This window comes from Lepus europaeus, chromosome 8 (assembly GCF_033115175.1).
Source record: "Lepus europaeus isolate LE1 chromosome 8, mLepTim1.pri, whole genome shotgun sequence".
Taxonomy (NCBI): domain Eukaryota; kingdom Metazoa; phylum Chordata; class Mammalia; order Lagomorpha; family Leporidae; genus Lepus; species Lepus europaeus.
In genome coordinates, this window is record NC_084834.1 from 94,235,112 (window position 1) to 94,262,212 (window position 27,101).

Here is a 27,101-nt window from a genome sequence, read left to right on the forward strand (position 1 = left end):
TCGGCGAGGCCGAGCGAACGGAGCTGCAGCTGCGGCAGCCTGAGCCCCGGGGTCCGGGCCGGAGCGGCCGTGCTTGGTGCCCGCCGACCAGGGCGGTTTCGCCGGAGTGAGCACTGCGGGTGGTGCCCGGCGAAGCTCCGGAGGCAGAGACTCCTGGTTTTGAAGCTGTCAGTTCTGCCGGATAGCAGTTTTGGCCTCACGGATGTAAAAGAATCGGATTCTAGGAGCTGCTGATCTGATGGAGGAAAGTGATTAGGGATGTCCTAGCCGAGTAATGGATCGAAAGACGCGGAGACTAGCTTGGGTTGGGTGAGACCGTGAAGCATTTCCTTAAGAAATAGAACTTTCTAGGAAGAGCTACTCGACGGAGACGCTCCTGTGTGCTACCTGGCTTTTCTATGTAATCCTCTCAACCCGGTGGATTATGCTGTGCGTCCTTTTCCCTGCTCTAAGTAAGGGGCTCTTAACCCCGGGATAAGTAGTAGGAAAACCTGGGTGAGGAACTAGCGAACAGCAGCTTTCTTTTTGCCGGCTTCTGACATTTAGTGTTTGTTTTAGTAGGAATGGAGACAAAAACTCTAGGACCAGGACGTGTAATGTTGTCAGAAACAGAAACCACAGGTTTTCATCATCTTGTTACAGTTCTTGCAGATCTCTTAAACTACCTCTAACACCCAGCACCTCTGAAATAAAGGCGCTGCTGTATCTTATTTTAATTGGGTGATAAAGAAAAAATAGCACTGTAGCATCAATTTTTTGTAGCATCAGATTGTCTTTTAAATATTATAAATATCTAATTTTTCCTTTGTATTTTCTGTATTTTACATAAAGTATTTTAAAATATTCTGACAACATTTGAAAACATTGTGTATTTAAAACATTATCCATCGAATCGCCATAAGGTTCTATGGCCAGAACCTTAGATTAAGATAACTTGAACTAAAAAATTATGTGATCGCCCTCTGATGGGTTAGTAATGCAGATCCAGTGCTGCGATTTGAACCCAGGTGTGAACGATTCCAATGCCGGCGCCCTCAGACTAATGATAAAAATATAGTGAGATAACGGCTAATTAATTGGACACTGCTGTATGCCAGGCACAATGTTAAGCAGGTGTCATTGGATTACCTCTTTAACTTTTGTCCGTCACTCACACAAGCATTTTATTATTTGCACTTGGTAGGGTAGGAAACTGAGGCCCAGGCAGGCTGCTTCTTGCCAGAGGTCACACAGGTGGAGCAAGGCTGCCTCAGAGCTGTTTTGCAGCGCTTTCTTGCATACACGCGGCCTCTTTAATGCTGAGCTGAGGAGTTCAAAGGGAGCTGCACAGCCATTTCTGCTGCAATTGCTTTGCACCAAGATGAACTAATCTGAGTTATCACTGTGGTGGTCCAACTTGCCAGCAGTTAAAATAGCAATGTACACTGCCCAACTTTTGTAGATTTAAGGGGGGAGGGGGCGGGCAGGAGCTGCACATATTCCTGATCCTCTATTCCTGCACCAGTCCTTCGGACGTGGCCTGAACCAGGAACAAAGCCAACAGGCTAGCGTTGTGTCTGCTTCTTAGCCGGCATGTTGGGAGTATTTCTCATGTTGTAAATGTCCACTCCGTCCAGTTATGCAAGGATGTGTTCATGCTCCTTCGGAACATAGGCTTTGTGTGGAGAAGATTCAAGATACTTTTGGATTTCAGGAACACCCCAAAATTGGGCCAATTTGCTCTGAGTAATGCTTAGAGAAACGGGAACTTACTTGTGTTTTAACATCTTGGCCATTTGCCACACACATTATTTAGACAATTTAGATTGTTGGACTCATTGGGCTTACAAATTCATAGCTCAGTGCTTGATCACAGCAGATTCTTATGCATTGTTAATTTGATTTTTTTTTTTTTAGTAGCAGAGGTGGAAGGGAACTTACATGAAACTGAATTGTGCAGACTATAGAAATTCCAAGACCAACCAAAAGCACTTTTCTCTCATTACTTGGCATTGCTATGATGTAATGTCATTCTTGATTATGTATTGATGAATGATATATGAGTAATTTTTCATGTGAGTAGGCAAGTGTAGTCTGTGCTATTCTCTATAATCAGCTCCATAAGGCTAGATAATTGTTTCTCCCTCTTCTTAAGTATCTTCCACATAAACTAGAAGCAGTTTGAATGACAGAGGGATTAGCTAAGTATTTCTTGTGAGATTTTGTAAGTTGGAGTTATTTGTTCCTGTACCTGATTTCAGAGTTTCAAAGTAGGAAGTCAGTTTTGTTTTTGTAGTTGATTTCACAGTGTGAATTGTCTTTTAAAGGGGTCAGTATTTTGAAAACAGTATTGGTTTTTTGAGAAGATACAGTCACTTGAAAAGGCAACATCAGTTGCAGCAGCAGTGTACCATGCCTAGGCTCTGAGTGTGTGCTTTTTTTGGAACCCCAAGCATAGTCAATACATTGAATCTGCTTCCTTGTGGGAATTGTAACAAACTTGTTTCCTTTCATGTGAAATGGTTACTGATGATGACCCAGCAGTTCTAGTCCCTGCTGCTCTTTGTTTCCCCTTCACTGTAACTCTGCGTTTTAAATAAATGTTAAAAATTTTTGTCACATTGATTATGATCTATTCCTTTAAAAAAAATGGGCATTCCTTCTTTTTGAGAAGTAAGCTGTTTTTTCCTATTCAGATGAGCTTGCTTTATACTGAAGAGTGATGCTGATGGATAGAATAAAAAGAAAGGAGGGCTTTGTTTGGGTCCCGGTCTGCCAGCCCCCTCACTGAAGCAGTCCCCAGTGTCCTGTAAAGGAATACATGCATACCTTCAGCTACCATCAGGGATTAACCAGTTTTTAAAAGCATCTTGTGCTACCTGAGAAGACTTGGCCCAGCCTGGCCCTGGTGGGGGCGGGGTGTTGGTGGGACTGAGGGAGGTTGAACTTGCTTTTCGGTAGAGTTACAACTGGTGGCAGCAAACCCTTCTCCCCCACCCCACCTCATCCAACCCCCAAAAAAGCAATTATAGACAAACTGCAAAAGGACGTTAGCCATGGTTCACTCTCCTACAGTTTTTACTTTGCAGTTTGATTAATGTTATAATGTTAATGAGGTTTTAAAAAAATCAGTAAAGAAGCAAAGTCAGATTGTTCCCAAGATTAATATGGAACTGGATTTTGGTGGATCTCTGAGGAGGGAAAGTTTTCCATTATAAAAAAGAGTGCTCTTAAACTGATACAGAACCAACTTGGCCCAACTCTGTGCCCCCACTTCTGATTTATGAGCTACTGATGACCTTGGAAGAAAAATTCTTGAATTCTAAGCAGTGCAGCTTAAATACGAGCCAATATGAAAGAAGAAAGCTGCAGTATTTTGTAACTTGCAGCTCAAGGAAGAGATTGGGAGAGGGAAATAATTTAATGCAGTATTTTGACCACTGAATGTCCTAATTTTTTCCCTTATGACACCCATGTAAACAGTGTCCTTGACAGAAGAGAAACACAAACAGGTCTCCTAAGTGATTTCTTTCTTGTTCTTCCTGAGAGCCCAGCTGAGCCTCCTGACTCACAGTCTGGAGCGTCTTCCATGATAAAGAATGAAGGAGCAATGAGTCATTTTTCTTTGAGTCATCTGGTTTATGGTTTGGCAAAATTCATACAAGTTATCGCCAGAGATTCTATACCATGCCATGAGAACAGTCAATAGCTAGACTTATATTCTTTTGAAAAGATAATTTATATATTCAAGAATGAAAAATACCATCTAATCCTGGATGGTAGAGAAATCTGTCATCTTGGTCCTGTTCATTTACTTATTTTGAGCATCCAGATCTATGTTCCTATTACATAATGACTATTAAACAGGAATTGTAAAGTGGATTACCTTCACTACTCCTTTGAGGTGTAACATAGGACTAGGTTCCTTCTAATTATGTTAGTGTAGCTCTCTGTTAGGAAGCTCTTCCATTTCTTTTCCAATTTGGACAAATAAACATTTTAATTCTGTATTAGAGATAGAGTGGAAATGTAGTTTGCATCTATAAGACAGAGCCTCTGGGATGCATTTCTTGTAGAAATATAAGCATGTTGTGGGCTTGGCTGTTACTTCTGTTCTGGCTCAGTTATACTCTGCTGATACTCATAACTTATTCCCAGGTTAAATGATTACCTATCATTTTCTACCCCTTTTACATGCATACTCAAGTGAGAAAAATTTGGAGGGTAACTGAAATGGTATTTTAAATTCTTTGTGTTGTTAATTCTATTTGCCCAAAATACAAAAGGTAGAATGCACAGTATGGTCCTCAAATATACTACATGACATTTAGAGTGAAACCTCAGGAGAAAAATAAGATATAGCCTTGGGGGTTAATGCCCTGGGGAACCAAAAGTAAAGATTAACTTGCAGAGCAGTCAGGTGCTGACTTTATGTGTCCCGCAGGCAGTGATCAGTGTTGGGAATTCTTTCTCTGTGCAAACTCCTCCCTTTTCCTGTCTGTCCATAGTGAGTTAACACTTCAGTTGATGGGTCACAGAAGCAGCAGCCTTGCTGCACTGAGGATCTCTTATTTTCTGGCTTTGGTTAATTGGTTCTTTTGGGTTTGGTTTTGTTTGTTTTTATTTTATTTGAAAGAGTATTCAAAATCTCCTATCTTCTATTCCTCCCCTCCTCAAATGCCCAAAACACACAGGGCTAAGCCAAGCTGAAACCAGAAGTCCAATACTTAATCCAAGTCTCCTACGTGGGTGGCAGAGACCCAGTTACTTGACCCATGACCTGCTGCCTTTCGAGGTGTGCATTAGCAGGAAGCTGGAATTGGGAGCCTACTCAAGACTGCAACCCTGGGCACTCCAATATGGGATGCAGGCATTCTAAGTGATGTCTTAACTGCTGGGTCCAGTGCCCACCCCTGTTGACTTTGTTTTTCAATTTGGCCATATTAAACTCTTATTAAATTCTTAAGTTAGTCATTTGGTGTCAGGTTGAATGGATTATAAGGAAATTCTGATGGTGGCATTGTCTTATGTTGACACATAAATTGTGAAACTGGGTATTTTCTTTTTTTAAAAAAAATTATTTACTTAAGGTCAGAGTTACAGAAAGATACCTTTCATCTGCGGGACTGTTCCCCAAGTGACTGAAACAGCCACAGCCAGTCCAGGCTGAAGCCAGGAGTCTGGAATTGCATCCGGGTCTCCCATGTGGATGGCAGGAGACCAAGAATTTGGGCCTCTTCCACTACCATCCTAAGTGCATTAACAGGGAGTTGGATGGGAAGCAGAGCAGCCAGGACTCAAACCAGTGCTCCCATAAGCAGGTGTTGCAGGCAGCAGCTTAGCTCACTGCGTCACAACTCTGGCCCCTAGGCATTGTATTTTCAACCCACAGGAAGACTAAATGGATCAAGAATTGCTTTCTGCCATAAAGGCTCCTGAGATGAATGCTTGGAGACCTCTAGGTAGGCTGTGACTCTTATAGTTAATTACCTGCCTCTATTATACCCACAGGATCTTACCTTTATTTTCAGTGTTGTTTCCTGCTAGACTGGCAGTTACACAAATGAAAGTAAACTAGTATTTTAGTAATTATGTGATCATACTAGGTTCAAGAATAGCCGTGGGTACTTGTTAACGTATCTCTCTACCTCTCAAGATTCTCATTGGACAGGTCTGGGTGTAGGCTGGGTGGAACCTTTCTGACTTGAAGCCAGGACCCACGTACCTTCTGCGGAAAAGGGTGTGTGGGCAAGTCAACCCTGCAGTGTTTTGATCTAATATATACACTCATACATGTATATACACACACTTCCCGTACTCCTGTTGAGACAACCGGAGGCTCCTAGATATCTACCTCCATAAAGTTGTTCTTCTGTTAAAAACTATCAGTTGAAATGCCTGGATGTACCTGTAATTCAAAAATAAAGGTACCAAGAAGTGATCGTGTACCTCATTTCCAAGAATTGCTCTTCTCAAAGACCTGGCAATAAAGTGGAGTCTTTCCTGTGTCCTGTGGGCTCCCTCCCCAAACCCTGTAGTACCACTCTCCACCATGTACATGCCATTTTATCTCCTGTCAGTGGTTTTCATTCCTAGGAAAGGGTTACAGCAATGAATTGGTTTCTTTTGTTCAAAGCTTGGTGAATCTGAAAAAAAAAAATTTTTTTTTAAAACAGGCATTGCCTAGGTGAACTGCTTCTGAACAAATAATGTTCAACAAGAAATTTTAAATGTGATTCCTGCTAGGAAGTAAATGTTAAAATTATAGCAGATGTCACTTCCTGTAACAAAATTCAGGAAACACTCTCTGGTATGTGGGTGTTGTAACTTTTCAATTCTTGGAACTTTCCTTCAGGAAACTGTCCTGTCAAAAGCAAAGCAGTCAAAAAAATATGAAGCACAACTCAAACTGTGTCGTTCAGTGTAATTAAATTTTGATTTGGTACATATGTTTTTGTGGTCAAGCCATACCTGAGGTTACCATGTGACTTTCCCTGTAATGCGTGTCTGGATAACTTGTTAAATTGTTTCTACTCCCCCATTCTCCTTGCTTTAAAAATACAGGTGTATCTGATTTACTCGAGGGGAATTTATGGAAAGAGATATAACATTAGCTCCTTGTAATAGTTTTATTCAAAGCTAGCAAACCTGTTAATATCCAGATTGGTAGACATTGCTTATTTTTGTATCTCAGTCAACAGAGTGTTTACCTTAGACATTTCTAAGTAATGTGGTAATGTGGCCTAGTTAGTAGTTTTCAGCTACCAAAATACTTATAAAATTCGAATTCAATGTTAAGATACTTTGAAAAGTTTTTCCCTTAAACAAAATATCTCACTATTAATATATGCTGAGTTTTAAAAGTTTTTAAAAATTGGTTTAAAACGATATGTTAGTACAAAGTTAGCTAAAGCTCTGTCACTTTATGTTTTACATTTTAATGTGATTGCACTTCTAGGGATTAAGTTTTCCTGTTATTTCCTATTGTCTCTCCTCCTCCTTTAAGTCTCTAGAGTTAGACCATACAAACTCCATTTTAAAAAAAGATTTATTTATTTATTTGAAAGGCAGAGTTACAGAGAGGTAGAGGTAGAGGCAGAGAAAGGGGAGGGGGGGTGTGGTCCTTCATCTGGTTCACTCTCCAGATGGCCGCCAAGGCCGGAGCTAAGCTGATCCAAAGCCAGGAGCCTGGAGCTTCTTCCATGTTGCATACATGGGTGCAGGGCCCAAGCATTTGGGCCATCTTCTTCTGCTTTCCCAAGCCATAGCAGAGAGCTGGATTAGAAGTGGAGCATCCAGGACTCGAATCGTTGCCCGAATGGGATGCTGGCACTGCAGACAGCAGCCTTACCCACTTTGCCACAACACCAGCCCCACAAACTCCATTTTTATATAAACACTATGTAGACACAAACTTTGTGCCACCTGGAAAACGTTAGGCTGTAACATTGACTATCATTAGAATATTAAAATAAAACAGTGTAATGCTTTAATGTAAAGATGAGGTTCAGGTTCTGAGGAGGGCTTTGTGGTGAGGCAGGTTAAGCCTTTGGTTAGGATACCTGAATCCCATATCAAGTAATGGGTTCAGGTCTCTGCTGCATTTTGGATTCCAGCTTCCTGCTAGTGTGCACCCCGGGAGACAGCAGGTGATGGCCCAAATACGTGGGTCCTACCACCCATTTGGGAGATCTGCATCGAGTTCTTGGCCCCAGGCCTGGCTGTTGCAGGCATTTGTGATGTGAACTAGGGAATGGAAGATCTTTCTTTGTCTCTCTGCCTTTCAAATTTAAGCAAGCCAGCAAACAACAACAACAACAACACACACACACACACACACAAGTATGTGTTAAAGAGTGATGTAAAAGCTTGGTAAATGACTTTCCTGGAAAGACAGGAAAGGAGTAGATTTGATCAAGGTTCAGCCGCTATTACCCTGAGCTTTTATTTCCCACCTTACAGTTTATTCTACAGGTGTTTCTCAGTTCAAGCTTTTTTTTTTGTAAAGCAAGTATTATTGAGGAATATTACAATGTAAAATTCACTTATTTAGAGTACAACTCAGCGAATTTTATTTGACTAAGGGGTACAACTATCATCATAAATCAGGTTCAGAACATTTTATCCCATCCCATGAGATCCCTTGTGCCCATTTACAGTCAATCTCTGTTCCCAGCCCCATACAGTCATGAATCTACTTTCTGTCTCTGTAAACTTACCTTTTCTGGGCATTTCACATATGTGGAATCATAGATGGAATGTGGTTTCTTGAATCTGAATTTCTTCACTTGAGTAATTTTTTATTGTTCTTGTCTGGTCAATGGTTGTGTCCTTTTAATTGATGAGTGGTGTTCCATTGTAAGGATGTGGTGGACAAGTTACTTCCAGTTTGTTTGTTTGTTTGTTTTTCTGGGAGTTGAGGGTTATGAGTAGTCAAACTGTTTCCCAAACTGTATGCCCACCGTGGTCCACATTTGAACTGATAGTTTCTTGTCTGCTATTTTCACTGCCTCTTAGAATATGAAGGTAGTGGTTTTGAGGTCTGATCAATTTTGCATTTCATTATTAGAAGATAGTATATTTTAAATTTGTGATATGAAAATACAATTCATTGTTGAAAATCCTTAATAGTTAGTCTTGGGTTGATTGGCTTTAATTTTTTAATTTTCATTTTATTTGAAAGGCAGAGAGATAAAGATGGTTCACCCAAATGCCCAAAACAGCCAGGGATGAGCCAGGGTAAAGCCAGGAAGCTGAAACCTAATTGCAGTCTCCCAAATGGATGGTAGGGACCCAGGTACTTAATGCAACATCTGCTACCTCCCAGAGCATGCTCTGGTAGGAAATGGGAATCAGAAGTGGAACCAGGTGTTCCAATGTGAGGTGTATGCGAACCAAGTGGCATCTTCACTGCTTGACAAAGTTCCCACCCTGCCTGGACTTTTTTGTTTGTTTGAGAGAGACAGAGAGAATGGAGAGAGCAACCATACACTAGTGGTCCCATTTACAGGTTCACTTTCCAAATGCCCACCAGTGCCCAAGCTGGGAGCCAGAAACTCAATCCAAGTCTCCCAAGTGGGTGGCTGGGCCAATTACTGCAGTCTTCATTACTGGCTCCTTTGGGTCAGCATTTGTACATGCCGGAGTCAGGAGCCAGAGGCAGTCATGAACCCAGTCACTCTCTATATGGAATGTGTATTTCTTAACTGCTAGCCATAACCCATCCAGGTTGGAATTTCTGATGCAGAAACTCAGGTCAAGGAATGTTGCAAACAAAATAAAATTTACCAATCCATGCTAGTTGTTGTCAAAATAGTAAAGAACACTCCTAACTCACAACTCATAAGCCTCTAAAATAGCATAAATGTAAATTTTTTAAAATGTTAGCCCTTCATTTTTACAATCACAAAGTGCCCGTAGAAATTCTTATTTCAAAAACGAGCTGTTCTCATTCATTAGAGGCTTACAAGTAAAGATATATTATCTAAGTGAAGCTTCTGGAAATTATCATTAAAATTTGGGTCTTGCCAGGAGACCTATAAGAAAAGATAGATCTGCTTCACAAACAAAAGTATTTCATCTAATGCTCTGAAAGTATCTCTTTTTTTAAAAAAATTTTTTTATTTGAGAGGTAAAGTTAACAGATGAGAGGGAGAGACAGAGAGAAAGGTCTCCCATCCACTGGTTCACTCCTCAAATGGCTGCAACAGCCAGAGCTGGACCTATCTGAAGCCATGCGCCAGGACCTTCTTCCGGGTCTCCCATGTTTGTGCAGGGGCCCAAATGCTTGGACCATCCTCTACTGCTTTTCCAGGCCACAGCAGAGAGCTGGATGAAAAGAGGAGCAGCCAGGACTAGAACCGGTGCCCACATGGGTTGCTGACACCACAGACAGGATTAACCTGGACCACAGCTCCGGCCCCTGAAAGTATCCTTTCAGTTCTTGTTTGATGGTGGTGAAAGCAAATCATCTTTAGAGTTCTTCTTAACTGTTCTGTAAAAAGGGATTTAAAAATTGTGAGGCCCTAGTAGAGGATGTCCTGTTCATTTCTGTCTTTATGTGTTTCTTCCAGTGTTGTTTGACTTTGGGTACTTCTGTGTGCTTTGGCAGTTTGTTGGAGTTTACTGCTTTTGGATATTAATGTACCTGCTTCTAAGATTATATTAGTATTAACAGCTTTAGCAATGAGGCCAATTTGAGTGCATTAATAGTACTTTAATATTAGTTATCCTTATTGTAGGTCTCAGGTGGCACTAAGAGCCAACCGCTGTGTGGAATGTGCAGGACTCAAAGCTAGTTAAGAGAGACACAATCTTTCCCCACTCATATTCTGGTCAGAAAGACTAACAAAAATGAGCAAACAGACAAATAAAACAAATGCAAACTGGGGTAAGTACTGTGACAAGAAAAACTGGCTACTGTAGCAGGGAATATTGAGGTACTGGGAAATTAGACTTGGTACCAGCCAGGAGGACCTCTGAGGAAGGGGAGCTGAGGTGGAGAAAAGACAAAATTACACATTAGGATTTTTATGTCTGGGCCAGCCTTGGCTTAGCAGGTAATGTTGCAGCCTGGGACACTGGCATCCCATATGGGCTCTGTTCTTGTCCTAGCTGCTCCATTTCCAGTCCAGCTTTCTGTTATTGGCTTGGGAAAAGCAGCGGAAGATGGCCTAAGTACCTGGGCCCCTAACATCCTTGTTGGAGACCTGGAAGAAGTTCCTGCCTCCTGGCTTCAGCCTGGCTAGCCTTGACCATTGTGGCTATCTAGGAGTGAACCAGCAGATGGAAAATAGGTCAACTGACTCTTTCTCCCTCTCTCCTCCCCCCACCATGTAATTCTGACTTTCAAATAAATAAATATAGCCTAAGAAAGTAAATAAATAAAAATTTCCCTAAAACCCTCATTTCTATTCTTTTTCTTTTCCCTCCCTCCCTCCTTCCCTCCCTCTCTCCCTTCCTTTCTTCCTTCCTTTTTAAAGATTTATTTGAAAGGCACAGTTATAGAGGGAGGGAGGTATATGTAGAGGGAAACGTCTTCTGTCTGCTCGTTCACTCCCCAACTGGCCACAATGGTCAAGGCTGGACAGGCTGAAGCTAGGAGTTTCATCTGGGCCTCACGGGTGCAGGGGTCCAATCATTTGGGATGCCAGCTCTGCAGGCAGCAGCCTAATCTGCCATGCCATAATGCTGGCCCCAACCTTCATCTCTTAAAAAAAAAAAAAAAGTAAATAGCTAATAGCTTTATTGTCCTTTCTGAAAGTGCCTGGACATACATGGCGGTGTTGGGGAGGATTGTATTTAAACAGACTGAATGTGATGTCAGGAAATGCCCATCTTGTAGGAGTTTCTTTTCTGTTTTTAATGAAGGCCAAATGAGCTTCCTAGCAATATAGCTTGAATTTTAGAAACAGAGACTCTAGATTCCAAAAGTTAGCCTTCATTTGTCCCTGAACATAAACATAGAAACCAAGTGTTGAAAAGAAATTTGCAGGGACACTTCCATAGTTTGTGAGCCATCAGGGATGTGGTAGAACGAGAGAGGTCCCAGCTCAGTTAATATAGGCTTAAGGAAGTGACGATATAGGCAGTAAGAAGGACGTTTAGTTAAGCTATTAAAGATAAAGGTTAATTTACAAAACAACCTTTTGTACTTGCAAAGGACCGTTATGGAATTAGGGTGAAGGACAACCCCCCATTTCTGCCTAAAACAGATCACGTATATAAGCTAAGTTTAGGAATGAGCTTCTCTTGGGATAATTAAATATAAAACACAGTACAAGTGTTCTTTGAATACTTGTGTATTTAGAAATAGAAAAAAGAGACCCTTCTACCTTGGATATTTCAGGAAGGAGCAGATGGCTAAAGTACCTACCTTTTTCTTAAGGGATTCTGAGGCTTCTTTAAGAAAGTGCAATCATAACAAAGTTCTGCAGGAACTGCCAGCCCTGCATATCTGTGAGTGATACAGCTCTGTTTGCTTATGTCAGGATTCTTCTAGATCCTGCACTCATTATTGTCACCTCTCCTTTGAACCTCTGTTTCACAGTTATTTTTGGGTAAATGAATTTAGTTGTAAACCTTTTTTGGTATAATATATGACTATATTTATAAATGCTTTATGAATAGATGAAAAGAAGGTATTTCAATATGGGTTTAGACCTGTCTTTGTGCTTATTTTTGTCCATTTGAGTTGCTGTGGATGAGATGAAAGTCTCAATGGGTTCTGTTTTTAGCATATTAATTAATTAGGTTTTTTTTTTTTTTTTTGCTTTGCAAATGTTGGTGCTGTACTTTTAATGAATAGACGACTCAATTGTTTTTTTAATTTTTCATTTTATTTTGTAAGGCAGAGTGGGGGAGAGCAGGAGAGCAGGAGAGAGAGAAAGAGAGTGAAAGGCCTTTCATCTGCTGATTTATTTTCCCAAATGCATACCACATGAGACCAGGAGAATGGAACTTAGTTCTTGTCTCACACATGGGGTTCAGAGGACAAAGTACTTGAGTCATCATTTGCTGTCTCTCAGGGTATGCATAATAATTGAGCTGGTATCTGGAACCAGAGCCTGGACTCAAACTTTGGCCCTCCGATACTGGGATATAGATATTTAGCTGGTGGCCTAACTGCTGACCAAATGCCTACCCCACATGTTAGTTTTAGCATAATGCGTGAGTATAAGGTATTTTGTTTTTTACAGAAATATGTCTTTAAAATCTTTTATCCGTATGATTTTATTTTGGTTTAAGGAGTGAGATTTCTAGAACACTTCTAATTGACACCCCCTCTCTCCTCAACTAGCCATTCTGTTCTCTGTATTCAAGAACTGTCATCAAATACTCTGTACCTTAATAAGGCATTTAATTACCTGGTTGAGCTGATCTTTATTCTTCTGTAACAAACTTTCAGAATACTCATGGATATTTTCTAATGCATATTTTTCCAGATGAACTTGAGTTTTGTAAAAAAAAAAAAAAAAAAAAGAGAGACCTTTTACTATGTTAACTTGCTAACAAATTTGTAAAACCTCATCCTGTTTTCCAGAATATTAAATTTTTAAAAGGGATTATCATGTTCTTTGTACACTATAGTGGAATGGAAAAGGCTAAATTACATTGCCAGGGATTCTTGAATCACTAGCCAGACGCCACTCATTTGTCTTGGAGACGTTTCGGAAATCCTGTTTGCCTGTTTCTCTAGAAAGAAGTGAAAATTGTCATTAGCTCTTGTCATAAGTGAATGCATTATTGTTACAGCTCTCTAAAAGTGAAATTGTCTTTCTCTGAGTGATTTACACCTGGGCTTTGGCAGAAGAGGATTTTCTCAGTCACAGTGTTCTGAAGACAGTGTCTCGCTGTCTGGCAGACTTTTAATCCATCATTCTGCCTTGACAGTAATAGATGTCATCTAGGTTCTTTAAACTCTTTGGTTGTACAGTAAAACAAAAGCAGTAATAAAGTGAATTGTAATTAAAATGGAAGAAAAACTTCTTAATCTCACCAGCTTATTCAGTCAGACATTTTTTGGTTTACTTTTAGCTTTTGCTTTGCACATTCAGTCCTTTCACATAGATGAATCATTCTTTATGTGTGCTTGATAAGTGGGTTAGTCAACTTGTATAGAAAAGATTGAGATCCTTTCAGGCTGTTGCGACTTGAGGGACTGTCATTTTGTCTTAACTTTGAAGAGGAACAGATAAGTCTTTCAGATCGGCTATTCTTAGGAGAGCCATGCTAAAAATACATTTTTAATAGACAAAAATAGCACTGCTCATCATGACTAAAACAAAATGTTATGTTACACATTGTGTTGGAAGCTCAGGTAGTTCAGAGGTGTCTGTATGCTGGCACTTAGGGTTAATGGTTGTTAATGTTGCCTTGTGAAGCTGGTGCTGGGAGCTACACTGGACACCATGTTCATGAGGTTCACTTGTTCATATTTATTAATAGGGTTCATTGTTGAACTAATCTAGTCTACAAAATCCCAACATGTTCTAGTCACACAGGCAGATATATGTAAAATATATATACACACATACGTGCATATATGTATATGCTAGTGTGAAGCCCAAACACTGCCTTAATGGAATAAGTTAGGATCATACGTGTAGACTTACAGCATTTTTAATTGTGCTTTTATTTTAACTAAAAGATTTTTTAAACTATATTTTCATAGGTTAGTTGGTCATAGATCAGTGAATTCTATAGCTGTTGGAAATGTAAAAAGAAAAAAAATGTGGATGGTTTCTAATGCACTGCTAACTGCTTTTCTTCTCCCCCCACCCAAAAAAAAAAAAAAAAAAAGTGGCTAGGGCACAGAAAATATTTTGCAGAAGCAGCAGTGAAAGTCATGTGATGAAGGTTAGGCCCTGGGCTGGAGCAGAATGTTTCTTAACTTGTGCCAGAATGTCCAACGTTTGAAACAAAATGGAACATGGTACAGTTGATGAAACAAAGCCCACGAATCATGCTTCTGCAAGAAGGTTCATTCTACACTTAATGTTAGTGTGTAGTTGTTTACCAGTTTGTAGGCCAGGGCAGGTGGCATCAGGGATCTTTTAAATTAAATTTGGAGGAGAATGTGGGAAAAATAGACTCTTTGAGGGAGAAGTGTTTCTGTTTGTGAAGTTGCATACTTTGAGGTTTTTTTTTTTTTTTACATAATTTTGGAAGATTATAATAACAGTCTTTTATTAAGCACCATGCTTGGAGCTTTGCATGTGTGGACTGAATTGTGTTTCGTCTACAAGACAGATTATACAGGTTGGGAAACTGAGGCTCATGGTGATTCATTGACTTGACCCATGGCAAGCAGCTGATGCACAGCCTATACTAATTTCCTGCAGACTTTGATGTTAACGTGGTCTTCCTGCTCTCTGTGTTTCACCAGAGCTAGTGCTGCATGGTTTACTGGTGCAGCAAAGCAAAGACAGAGAGAAGGGAATTTGTGGGAAACGGGGTTTGCGTGATTTTGAACTCAGCTGTGACTGGAATAGGAAAGGAAGGTAACATCGGTGTAATGAGGCATGTGTGAAATGCCTTTTGGATGAAGAAATGTGACATTAGTGATTCCTGATGCTGGCCATTGTTAAATGTCTTTCCCCAAGTCTTGGTAGCTGCCCGGGGAACTTGGAGTGGGGTGATGCATCCGTTTGTAGTTTGTAGGCTGCGTGTAACTCGGGAACTCCAGTAATATTTGTGAAGGGTGATGTGTGTGTGTGTAGGACCTTTTTGTGTAAAACATGTAAAGTTCCTCGTCCTCATCTTCCTTGGGGATCGTGCTTCTACAGAAGCAGTGGATTTTAGAATGAAACAGACACCATTCTCCTCCTCCTCCCTTTTCTGCCTATGATGTCTGTAACCTTTGCCTCTGCTGTGAGACTCCATGTTTTACAGCATCTTTGCTTCTCTTTTTCACATGTTGTCTGCTCTAGGGCCCCCTGTGTTGTGTTTGCTGTGGAGTTGTCCCTACTTTCTAAGTTCTTGCGGGCAGCACAGGAAGAATGGGACAAGGGGCACCCAAGTCTGTGCCCTTGCCTAGCACTTAGAAGTCAGCTGTGCATATTTATCAACAACAGCTCTGAGCTATTGAATCTTTCTTGCATGCTCGGCCACAGGCTTAGCACTGTGTTTGCATAGGTGACGTTAGTTTGTATCATTGGCCCCAAACCTTTAAATGTGATTATCGCCTCCATTTTAGAGAAGAGGAAACTAAGGCTTAGAGAGTCTTTGACTTGCTCTGTTGGTTTTTCCCTGTTAATGACTCACAGAAATGCCTGTCACAAATGTGGCTCGTGGGAGAGATTTCCCATGTCCATTCTGTCCTTTTTGCACTGTAATGGGGGTCACTGTCCTGGTAGAAAAGTAGCATAGTGACTTTGGGAATAGTTATCATTCTCTACAGTGGTGGGTCTCAATAGGGAAGAAATTTTATCTCCACCCTCTGCCTTGAGGATATTTGGCTATATTTTGAGACATTTTATGCTGTCACAACTGGGAAGTAAAAGAGAGGCTGCTGCCAACATCCTACAATGCACAGCACAGCCCCACCACAAAAGAGTTATCTGGCCCCAGATGTCATCAGTGCTGTGGTTGAGAATGCTTGCTTGCTCTGCAGGCTTCCCCTCCTTCATGTGCGTGGAGACACTTGTGCTTCAGAGAGCATCCGTGCATCATCACCAGACCCTCTGTTGTGCAGGTGCAGGTGTTACTGATTCTGCCTTCGTTTAGGCCACTGCTGGGTGCCCTGTGGGTTACAGCTCTACAGAAAAGGAAGGCGTGGTCAGGCTTCTGACAGCTGTTCAGAAATGCAAGAAGCCCTTGTGTGTGGTGGTCAGGAAAGGATTCATTTAAGCAGCAGAGATGGGGGGTGTCCGTGTCTTGCCTGGAGGTTGAAGGGAATTAATGGAGCTGCAGTTGCTAATTCGGGATGTGTGAAACCTGAGTGGGATCGGTCGTGGGCACGGTTTTCTTCTCAAGGCAGGGGTGTGTGCCTTTGTGTAACTCCTTTCTTACCCACTGGAGTGTGCTCTGCTCTTCAGCGGCCATCATCTCACTTGGTCCTAACCTTATGGAGTGGGCACTCTTATTATCCTTACCCCTTATTAACGGCTGGTATAAGTGATTTGCCCAGAGGACCACAGCCAGGCCACGCCAGAGCCCAGAGGCCGTGTTCTGAAGCAGCTCTCTGCTGGTAACCACCAGCGGCTTCCGTCCTATGCTGTGATGCTCCGCCTCCTCTTGCCTCCCACAGGTCCACCAAGTCCATGACAGGGGAGAACAAGGTAGGGGAGCAGGGCTGGCGCTGAAGACCAAGGCAGAGCTCTAGGTCACATGCCTCAGCAAGTCTTCCGTGAAGACAAAGGCAGCAGCCGGAGTCTGCGTGGGCTCAAGGGAGAAGCCGTGCAGGAGGAAAGATGGGTCTGTGAGGGTCACCCTGAAGCCCACACGGATTGACTTGTATTATAAAATGCTTGTTGAAAATCAGGACCTTTTGTGTTTTAGGTATCAGATGTAACTCAGACTAGGTATAATGGAAGTGTGGAGTCCATCCCTCTTTAAAGCCTAAAGTTTTCTGGCTTGATCATTTTGTGGAGAAGGATTTGGCAGGGAAAGCACATTGAAATATGAAGAAAGAAATGGGATTCTAGTGGTTCCTTTATAGGTACCAAATAAGTGCATGAAAATATTACATAGGACAAGAACTAGAGAGGGTTAATTTTTTGAAATCTCACAAACAACTTAATTTCCAAGTAGGGAAAAGGATTGATTTTTCAGAGAACAAAGAGTCGGGGAGGAAAACTGGGAAGGTGAATTAAATGTTCACAGTGCCTAAGGAGTTTGCTGGGAAAGCACTCCGGCGGAATGTGAGACACCTCCTGCGAGTGTGTGATTACTTGCCCTTTACCAGCACAGCAAAAAGCAGAAGCCACAGCACATTTGAGGAGGTGCTAGGTTAGGGCTCTGAGCTTGCTGGTCCTGCAAAGATACTAGTGCAATACACACCAGGCTATTGCAGCTGTGGCGACAAGTTCTGGCTCTGTGTGTCTCATGAGTTCAGGCCTTCTTATTACTTCCTTTCCTTCCAAGGATCAGCCATGCTATTCGGTAGATTAACTTATACTTCCAAAGAACTCAGTGTAACCAAGAGTCCCTCTACATCCTGCAGCAGAGTCTGATGGAAACATAGGGGCGCCTAGATTGGCAGACTTGGAGATCCTGCAGTGGAGCTCTGACTAAATAGTTAATTCTGGTGGTTATTTTCTGGACATATTCCAAACTTTTTCTTTTCTTTGGAGATTGATTTATTTATTTGAAAGTTGGAGTTAGAGAGAAAGCCATCAAGATCTTCCATCCTCTGGTTCACTCCCCAAACTGCTGCAAGAGCCAGGACTGGGCCAGGCCAAAGCCAGGAGCTACATCTGGCTCTCCCACGCTAGTGCAGGGGCCCCAGGACTTGGAACATCTTCCACTGTTCTCCCATGCAAATTAGCAGGGAGCTGGAACAGAAGTGGAGGAACCAGGGCTTGAACCAGTTCACATATGGGATGCCAGCCCTGCAGATGGTGGCTTAACCCCCTGTGCCACAGTGCTGGCCCTGGAACATTTTCTAACATTGAGAAAAGTTGAATGAATTTAAGAAGGAAAAGTCTTATTCCCAGATTATAACATTTTTTTCCACATAGGTAGCAGAATTTGAGCCATCATCCCCTGCTCTCCCAGGCATGTTACTGGGGAGCTGGATGGGAAGGAGTAGCTAAGGCTCAGACCTGTGCTCATAAGAATGCCTGCATTGCAAGCCACAGCCTAACCTGCTGTGCCATGATGCTTTTTTTTTAATTAGCACCGCCATCATGAGAAGACATTTGTGGTGGAGTAGAGGCCCCTGTCCATTCTTTCAGACCTCCTCATAATTAAGTCACAGTGAAATGCACACGATGGAATGCAGTGAAACTACCCCCTGCCACTTCAAGAGTGCACTGGAGAAAAGCCAGAGTAATTGGATTGCTGTCTTCCAGGCTTCTGCTGTTGAAGCTACGGTCTCCCCTCAAGGAGGTGGCCTTGGTTGACGTTAGTAACCCTGCAGGGTTCAGGACTCTCAAAGACGCCGCTCTGGGCCAGGATGAGAGAAATCTGGGGCTACTGAATATCTTCCCAGGCAATCTGGTAACACATCTGTTGATAACCAGGGCCCCTATCCTGTGCCAAGTGCTGCACAAGTTGTGGTTTGTTGCATGTTACCTGTTTCCAGTGTTACCCTCCAGTTTTTGGTGAAATCTAAATTGAATATTCCAGCCCAGTCTCAGTTACTGTATTGTAAGGGGACGTTTGAGAGTCTGAGGCTGGGCTAGCAGAAGAGAAGCGGGGTCAGCAGCCTTTGATAATGGGTTTTAAATCTGAAGGAAATGCAGTAAGCGTGTTGGAGTAGGCACTGGTTAAGACGCCCAGGTCCCAGTTGGGAGTCCCTGGATGCCGTTCCTGGCTGGGATTCCTGACTCCAGCTTCCAGCCAGTGCAGACCCTGGGAAGCAGCGGTGATGGTGCAGTCCCTGCTACCCATGTGGCAGTGTTAGTTTGCATTCTGGCTCCCTCTTCTAACACAGTCTGGCCCTGGCAGTTGTGGACATTTGAGGGCTGGCCCTTCAGATGGCGAGTGCTTTCTCTCTCTCTGTGTCTCAAGTTAAAAAAGAAAACAAGAACGTGTGGAGGTTAACCTCCATTTGAAGGCTGGCAGCCTGTTTCCTCCTTTAACCATCAAGCTGATAGATGTCCTCGTCTTTAAATAGCAGCATTCAGATATGCGGTGCGGTCTCTCATCAGACTAAAAAAATCAGAACATTTGAGGAACAGTGAGTTCTGAATTTTAATAGTAGTGACTGGCTAAATTCTGCATATTTTCTGAAGACCCCACCCATGTGCTAGTCTGGATAGCTCAGGAAATTGGATGGACTTGTTGTAGCTTGGGAGTTCTTAATCCCAGAGCTAGCTGCTTCTAATGCTTTTTTCTGTTATGCCACATCCTGCCTCTTCCATTTATTTCATTCTAAAATTGTAAAGAATTTTAGTGTGAAGTGCATTGTTCCATGTAAGGTGCAGCCAGAACCAGCGACAAGGACAGTTTTATACTTTGCATATCTCACTCACTCCGTCTGCCACACCCTTCCCCACATCTTGGAGGCTGGGGTCATCAGGCCAGGTGAAATGTTGGAGATGAGTGAGTGGCCACCAGCTTGGCACTCTTGCCATCACACTGTGCTTATCTTTTGGGGTAAGGAGGTGTGCCGTTAATAGAGGTAATTAGAGATAAGAAAGGACAGCTTTGTCTTAAGTCAGGAAAGTGGATGGGGAGAAACTGGTGTTGCTGGAGGATTCCAAAAGAAATCATCTTCAAAGCAGCTTCCACTCCTCCATATGACCAAAAACCCACCCCCCCTTTCTCTTTTTTATTTATTTTTTTCTGCCTTGCAGCCCATGCAGTCTGTGTTGCAATTATTCAGCTCTCCTGTGGTAGGACCAAAGCAGTCATAAACAAAATGTAAGCAAATTGGCAGGGCTGCATTTCAGTACATTTTTATTTAAATACACACACACACACACATTTTGGCCTGTGGGTCATAGTTTTCCAAGCCCTGGTCTAGCCCACCTTTTTTATTTCTTTCTAACTTTGTTTAATGCATGTTTTGAAACTTAAGTGCTGATCAGTATTAAAGTCAAATATGAATTTTTAAAATTTTTTCACCCCTTTGCCACAGGTAGTATCATTCTCCTTTAACTAATTTTACTTACAAGTCACAAACTTCTGTCCTGATCAAGTCAGAAAATTTAGGTGCAGTTTGGGGGTGGAAATATTCATTTAAATGTTCATTTAAAATACTCCTGAGGGAGGCTGTTTGGCTTACAATTTGAGCTGGTCGCATCCCACAAATTTTGAAAGCTTGGATTCAATGTCTGCTCCTGATTCCAGTCCTGCTAATGCAGACCTTGGGAAGGCAGTGGTAATGACTCAAGTTATTGGTAACTTGCACCCCGTCAGACACTTGGGTTGAATTCCCAGTCCCCAGCTTCAGGTCAATCCCATCGACCTTTTCAGGCATTTTGGGAGTGAGTCAGCTGATTAAAGATCTTTTTCTCCCTCTGTCTCTTCTCACCCTCCGCCTCTCAAATAAATAATCTACCACTGAGCCCCCACTTCAGATCTGTGGAATTGTGAATTCTGCCTCAGCAAACAGAACAGTACATGGAGATCAAGAAAACAGGGTAAAGTCACTTGACTTAGGAAGTCAGACCATACTTTGTGTAGCAAGCCTGGGTAAGAGATATCCCACTGGTCCCTGGCTCCCACTGCTGAGATAGGGCCTCTTTAGGAAAGTGAGAACAAAATAGCTAGGGAGTAGTGATCAGTTTTGGGTGATCATCGGAGGCCTCAGTTAGGTCTATTTGCCTTTCAAACTCTGCGACTCACACTCTCCCATTTCCTAGAATTGGCACTTTTCAATATGCACAATAATTAAAAAAATTTTTTTAAGAGATTTATTTATTTGAAAGGGCAGAGAACACGGTAGAGAGAAAGAGATCAGTCTTCCATCTGCTGGTCTACTCCTCAAATGCCTATAACAGCTGGGCTGGGCCAGGCTAAAGCCTGGAGCCAAGAACTGTATTCTGGTTTACCATGTGCATGGCAGGGACCCAGGTACTTGGGCCATCATCTGCTGCCTCCCAGGAGCAATAGCAGGAACCTGGCTGGAAAGCAAAGTATCTGGGACATGGACCTGCATTCTACTGTGAGATGTGGGCCTCCCAAGCAGAGGCTTATCCTGTACAGCAGTTTGAGATCATAGTTTTAGGCTGGGGTAAGCCATAGGCTTTTGTAGTGGGTTGGGGGGATTTTTCTTCTCTTAAGATCCTTGAGCTGTCCTCCATCCCAGTGGAGCATGTGTCTGCAAGAAGCTGTCATCCCTACAAATTACCAGAGCTTGCTTTGCACCCATCTGTAAGAAATTTGAATGGGGGTGGGTGAGAGGGTGTAAACACCCCATGGTGAATGATCACTCTTGCTTAGCTCAAGTGCTTTCTCTAGAGGGGACATGGAAACTTCTGCTCAGCCCTCAAGACTCAGCTCAGATGTCACACATGTAATTAAATCGCCCCAGGCTTCTCCATTTAGAGTTCCTGTTTTTCTCTTTAGTACTTGAGCACTTGTAACCAACCTCTACAATCACGCTTAGTGTTTTCTGTTTTGTTTTGTTTCCTCTCTAGATTATAGAATCTGTATTCTCTTATCCCTAGGTCTAGCACAAAAGGAATCAATATTTACTGGAAATAATTGGATTTTCTTTCCCCATTTTGTGAAGCTTAAAACTTTTGAGTTAGACTACTGAAAGCCATAGACAAATGTATTTGTGCTGTTAAGTAAATTAAGTGACATATTTAAACTGCAATTTAGTTTGAAGAAATTATTTTGTAATGAAAGTCTTGTAAAATATGCCTATGTATTTGGTAATTTTGAATGCCTACTTGCTTACAATAGATTTACTTGCCGTGGATTTTCACAGAATAAAAATGAAATTTTAAAGCATCCTCAGAGACATAAATTCTTAAAAAAAATCTTTACATGTACCTCTTGTAATTAATTGAACTCTGATTATAATTTCCTAATTTTGAAGATGGTGGTGGAGGGATACATTATTGTTTCAAAAATACTATTTGTTTTATGCAGTTAATTGAATTGCCTGTTGGTAGTGATGAGGAAAAGATGATATATTCTGCATATAAATGTTGATGGCTGGGCTAAAATCCAGCCCAGAGAATCCTGACAAGCTTTGTAAGACTCAAAACACCGCTTAGCAGAGGTCAAATGGAGACTTCTCCAGAGAAACAATGAGTTACTGTTTAGCTTTAAGGAGATGCCAATTATAGCAGGGAGTAGGAGGTAAGCTGGGGTTATGATGAAAATGAGAATATTTAGAAACATGTAATTGTTGCTTGTTGCCGTGTAAAATACCAATACATGTTTGCAGCTTTCTTCTCTTATAATAATCGCCCTGTTCTTCCTACTTGAAATGTCTGTGGAATGAAATGGAATAGAAACTGCCTCTGGTTTTTATGACATTAAGCTTTCTCTCTGTGGAAACAAGTGTGGCGTGTGTAATTAAATAACCAAAGGGAAGATAAATATAAGTCAGGATGTAAAGAAAAGAAATGCTGATGATTCTTTAAAGACATTTATGTAGACAATTTATTCTTCCATCTTTGTCTTCTGCTTTGTGTACTATGCAAATAAAGTTAGATATCTGTTTTATGTTATATCTCTGTTTGCTAGGAGCCTGGTAAAAACTCCTAGAAAGTTTGTCTGTATGAGTATACCCCCAGCAACCTGTTTCACTCGGTTGAAAATATAGTCAGTGGTGGTTTTGTTACTGCTCCGAGGACTTGTGTGTTGACTGGTGACTGGAGGAGCCTAGAATTTAGTGTTAGACTCTCCCGTGATGTAGAATTGCCCATTAAGTGGAGAGAGCAGCGACCCTGCAAGGCTTTTGGCTTATTCAGTAGTTGAACATCATGTTGATGGGTCTGTGTGAACTCATTTAAAGAATGAATGGTCCAATTTTATTCTTTAGAGAAATAAATGGCAGCTTACCAGTTTCCTTCTTATCCCATTGTTCCCTCACCCTTCTTATCAATACACAGACATTGCTTTTCCTTTCATTTTCCAAGGGTAAGCCTTTTCCTGTTGCTTTTGCTGTTGGTTAGCTAGTCTAAATGCTGAGCATTTGTTTTGGCTGAAGCTGTGCGTGGTGCACTGGCCCAGTTTCAAACGGTTCTCCTTATTGTACGTGATGCATTTGGCTCTCTGGAATGTGTGTGTTAGAAGTTAGGTCGCTGGGAGGGACTCTTCCTTTTGGAATGATCAGTCCTGTGCTGTTCCCAAGCTGTTTTTCTGTAGGACGCACCCCCTTGACTTTAGTGCTTCAGCTGGCACAAAAATTTCTTGTATGGACCTGAAGCCAGCTTTTTGTTTTTCTTAAAAACAAAACCTTGCTCCTGCATAATTTCTTCAGAGAAGGGTTGCTTTTTTTTTTTTTTTTTCTTTGTTTTTAAGCCCCCGTGGGACATTACAGCAGTCTTAGGAGACACCAGATGAATCTGGGAATGATTTGTTTTTCTCTTGCTTTCTATGTGGTACTTGAAATTCTGTTGATGTATTCATTAGTTACTTAGTGCAGTTCATAACTGTGTAGCTTAAAAATGATGTATTATCGTTTGAAAATGCTGAACTTCAGAAAGTGTGTGTGTGTGTGTGTGTTTAAAAACAATCACAGGCAACTCAGAATCTACATGCAAAATTCCATGCATTCAGCCAGCCTTGGTAGAGCCTAATGGGTCAGTGCTGGGTAAATAGTGAGGGGCATTGAGCCTGACCTTCAGCGGCTTTGGTTTTTCCTGCGGATGGGGGTGGGGAAGCCAGACGATGATTAAACAGGTAATGAGCAGAAAAGCTAACTTGAGATAGGGACAGAGAAGAATGCTGTGTGAGGAATGCTGAAGAGCACCTGCTGCCAGGACATATAGACAGTCCCAGGCCGAGACTGATCTTTAATCTCAGGTAGTCATGGCCAGAGGGCACCCTTTGTCCTTGGCTCCAGGCACAGAGCATCCAGACTGGGACTAGCAATGGATAGCTCGACCTGTTCCAGGTGAGAGAAGGCAGGCAATGTTGCTAGGATTTGAGGGGTGGGCTGGGGGAGGATGAGGCATCTGGGAGGTGGCAGTTAAAACCAGCATACTTCCCTTGGGCCTTGTAGGCCAACCTTCTGGAGTTTACTTCTGAGTGCTGGGAGAGGCCTATGAAGGGCTTGCAGTAGTGGAAAGAGCCAGTTACCTCTGTAGGTTTTAAAATCATTTCGCTGAATCTTGTGTTTTCTTGTATTCTTCCTTCATTATACATTTATATTAGCATGGAGGGTTTTCTCTTTGTGAGTTTCTTGTTGTCCTAGAGGTAGTGCTTCAAAATTTTTCTGGGTCTCTGGATTTAAAATTAAATATGTATATGCTGTAGATGTTAAAACATTTTCTTGTGCATTTGTGTGATGCAGTGCATGTCAAATTTTATGACTAATAAGTGTGATAAACTACTGAATAAAGCCTGAAACATTAACCAGTAAACACACAGTTAGCTGAGTCTACTTTCCCAGCTGTTGGAGAAGGTGATGTCAGCTTGCTTCTAGGTTTGAGTCATTTGATGGGTAAAGTAATCTGGCAAAATCAGTTTTGGGTGTGGGTGAATCACATTTGGTCATCAAATGGTAAATAGACTGGTAGAATCTGGCGCCAGGCTGGATCCCTTGGAATCAAGTGATGCTGGAATATAATCATTTCAGTCAGAGGTGTGTGTTCAGCACGGGGCTGGGCACAGTGTCCACATACATCCTCCACTGCCCTCCCGGGCCACAGCAGAGAGCTGGACTGGAAGAGGAGCAACCAGGACTAGAACCCTGGGGTGCCGGCGCCGCAGGCCTAGTGAGCCGCAGCACTGGCTGCAGTACACTTTCAAGATATGTCAAGTATCTTATTGGTAACTCCTAGAGAGAATATATGATGGGTAACAAGAATGAATTTTACTGTTGTGTATTACCATTTCAGAGGAGAGTTTGCTAGAAGTTATGTGGGCAGTATTATCAAGGTTGATGTAATTTTATGAAATGGTGCTATGTGTAGCTAGTTTTTAAAGTATTACAATAAAGTAAAATAAGGCTGAGCCTTTGGCAAGCACAAGTGAGTAGCAGAGAGCCTAGTCCATCGAGTGGATCCCCTGGGGGCCCCTCCAGGAAAACTAGGGACATACTGCTGTTTTGTCACTCTACTTGCTGATAGTTTTAATAGAAAATTGGATTAGAAGATCATGTGTTTTAGGATTGAGTCCTTGATTTTATGTTTATTGTGCCCATTAGGTTAAAAGATGTAGAGAGGGAGATGTTGAGAAAGGAGCCTTGGAAGATTTAGTTGACTGATTTTTTTTTTTGACAGGCATAGTGGATAGTGAGAGAGAGAGAGAGAGAGAGAGAGAGACGGAGAGAGAGGTCTTCCTTTTTGCCGTTGGTTCACCCTCCAAAGGCTGCTGTGGCCGGCACATCGTGCTGATCTGAAGCCAGGAGCCAGGTGCTTCCTCCTGGTCTCCCATGTGGGTGCAGGGCCCAAGCACTTGGGCCATCCTCCACTGCCTTCCCAGGCCATAGCAAAGAGCTGGCCTGGAAGAGGGGCAACTGGGATAGAATTCGGCGCCCCAACTGCAAGGTGGAGGATTAGCCTGTTAAGTCACGGCGCCGGCCCTGACTGATTTTTACTAGGAGAAAGTCTGTGGCATTTTTCACAATTTACTGGGAATAAATTTCCATTCTCTGAAACAACATTTATTCTGCCTTCCAATAGGGAGCTACATGCTGTACTTGGGACTAATACAGTTTAAAAGCAAATTATTATTATTATTTTTTTGGTAGAACCAATGTGTGAAAAAACTTTTTCTGGATGTTACATGGTAGGCATAGGGGGATGTGGAACCAAAGGACCGGATTGTGGACTGGCTTCCAAACTAAAAAAGTCACTCCTGCCATCCTAGACAGCACTCCGGCCTCAGAATCAGCCCTCAAGGCATTCAGATCTGGCTGAAGAGCCCATGAGAGTATAGCAGGCATGGAAAGCCAAGATATCATGGAAAAAAAAAAAAAAGACCTAAATGAATGATCTCTGTGAATGAGATCCCAGTGGAAAGAACGGGGCCTTCAAAGAAGGAGGTACCCTTCTCCGAAGGGAGGAGAGAACCTCCACTTTGACTATGACCCTATCGGAACAATATCAAAGTCAGCGAAATCTAAAGGCTTCCATAGCCCTGGCAACTCATGACTAGAGCCCAGGGAGATTACTGACGCCATGAACAGGAGTGTCAAATTGTTAAGTCAGCAACAGGAGTCACTGTGTACTTACACCCCATGCGGGATCTGTCCCTAATGTGTCGTCTAAAGCCAAGTGATGCTAGGACTGGTACTGAAAGAGTATTTTTATACTTTGCGTTTCTGTGTGGGCGCAGACTGATGAGGTCTTTGCTAATTATATACTGAAGTGATCTTCTGTATATAAATAGAATTGGAAATGAAAAAAAAAAACAAAACAACCTGGTGTTAAAATGGAAATGGCATAGAAAATTAATTATTTTGAAAAAAAAAATTATGTAGGATCTCTGTCTTTAATGTGCTGTACATTGCTAATTAATGCTATAATTAGTAATCCAATGGTAGTTTTTTCACTTGATGTTGCTATATGGGCAAAATGTTGAAATCTTTACCTAATATATACTAAATTGATCTTCTGTATACAAAGAGAATTGAAAATGAATCTTTACATGAATGGAAGGGGAGAGGGAGCGGGAGGGGGGAGGGTTGCGGGCGGGAGGGAAGTTATGGGAGGGGGGAAGCCATTGTAACCCATAAGCTATACTTTGGAAATTTATATTCATTAAATAAAAGTTTAATAAAAAAAAAAAAAAGTCACTCCTGTAGCTACGAAGAACCCCAGGTATCCTGTCCATTTGCCTCTGCCTCTTTTAAGTGATACACAATACCATCTCTAAGCCCA

At 42.0% G+C, this 27,101-nt stretch overlaps 1 protein-coding gene across 8 annotated transcripts in view; it reads left to right on the top strand.

Annotated features, from left to right (window-relative positions):
* The window catches only part of AFF1 (ALF transcription elongation factor 1), a 189,981-nt gene that overhangs the window by 59,472 nt on the left and 103,408 nt on the right, over window positions 1-27,101 (top strand). The window lies entirely within an intron of this gene.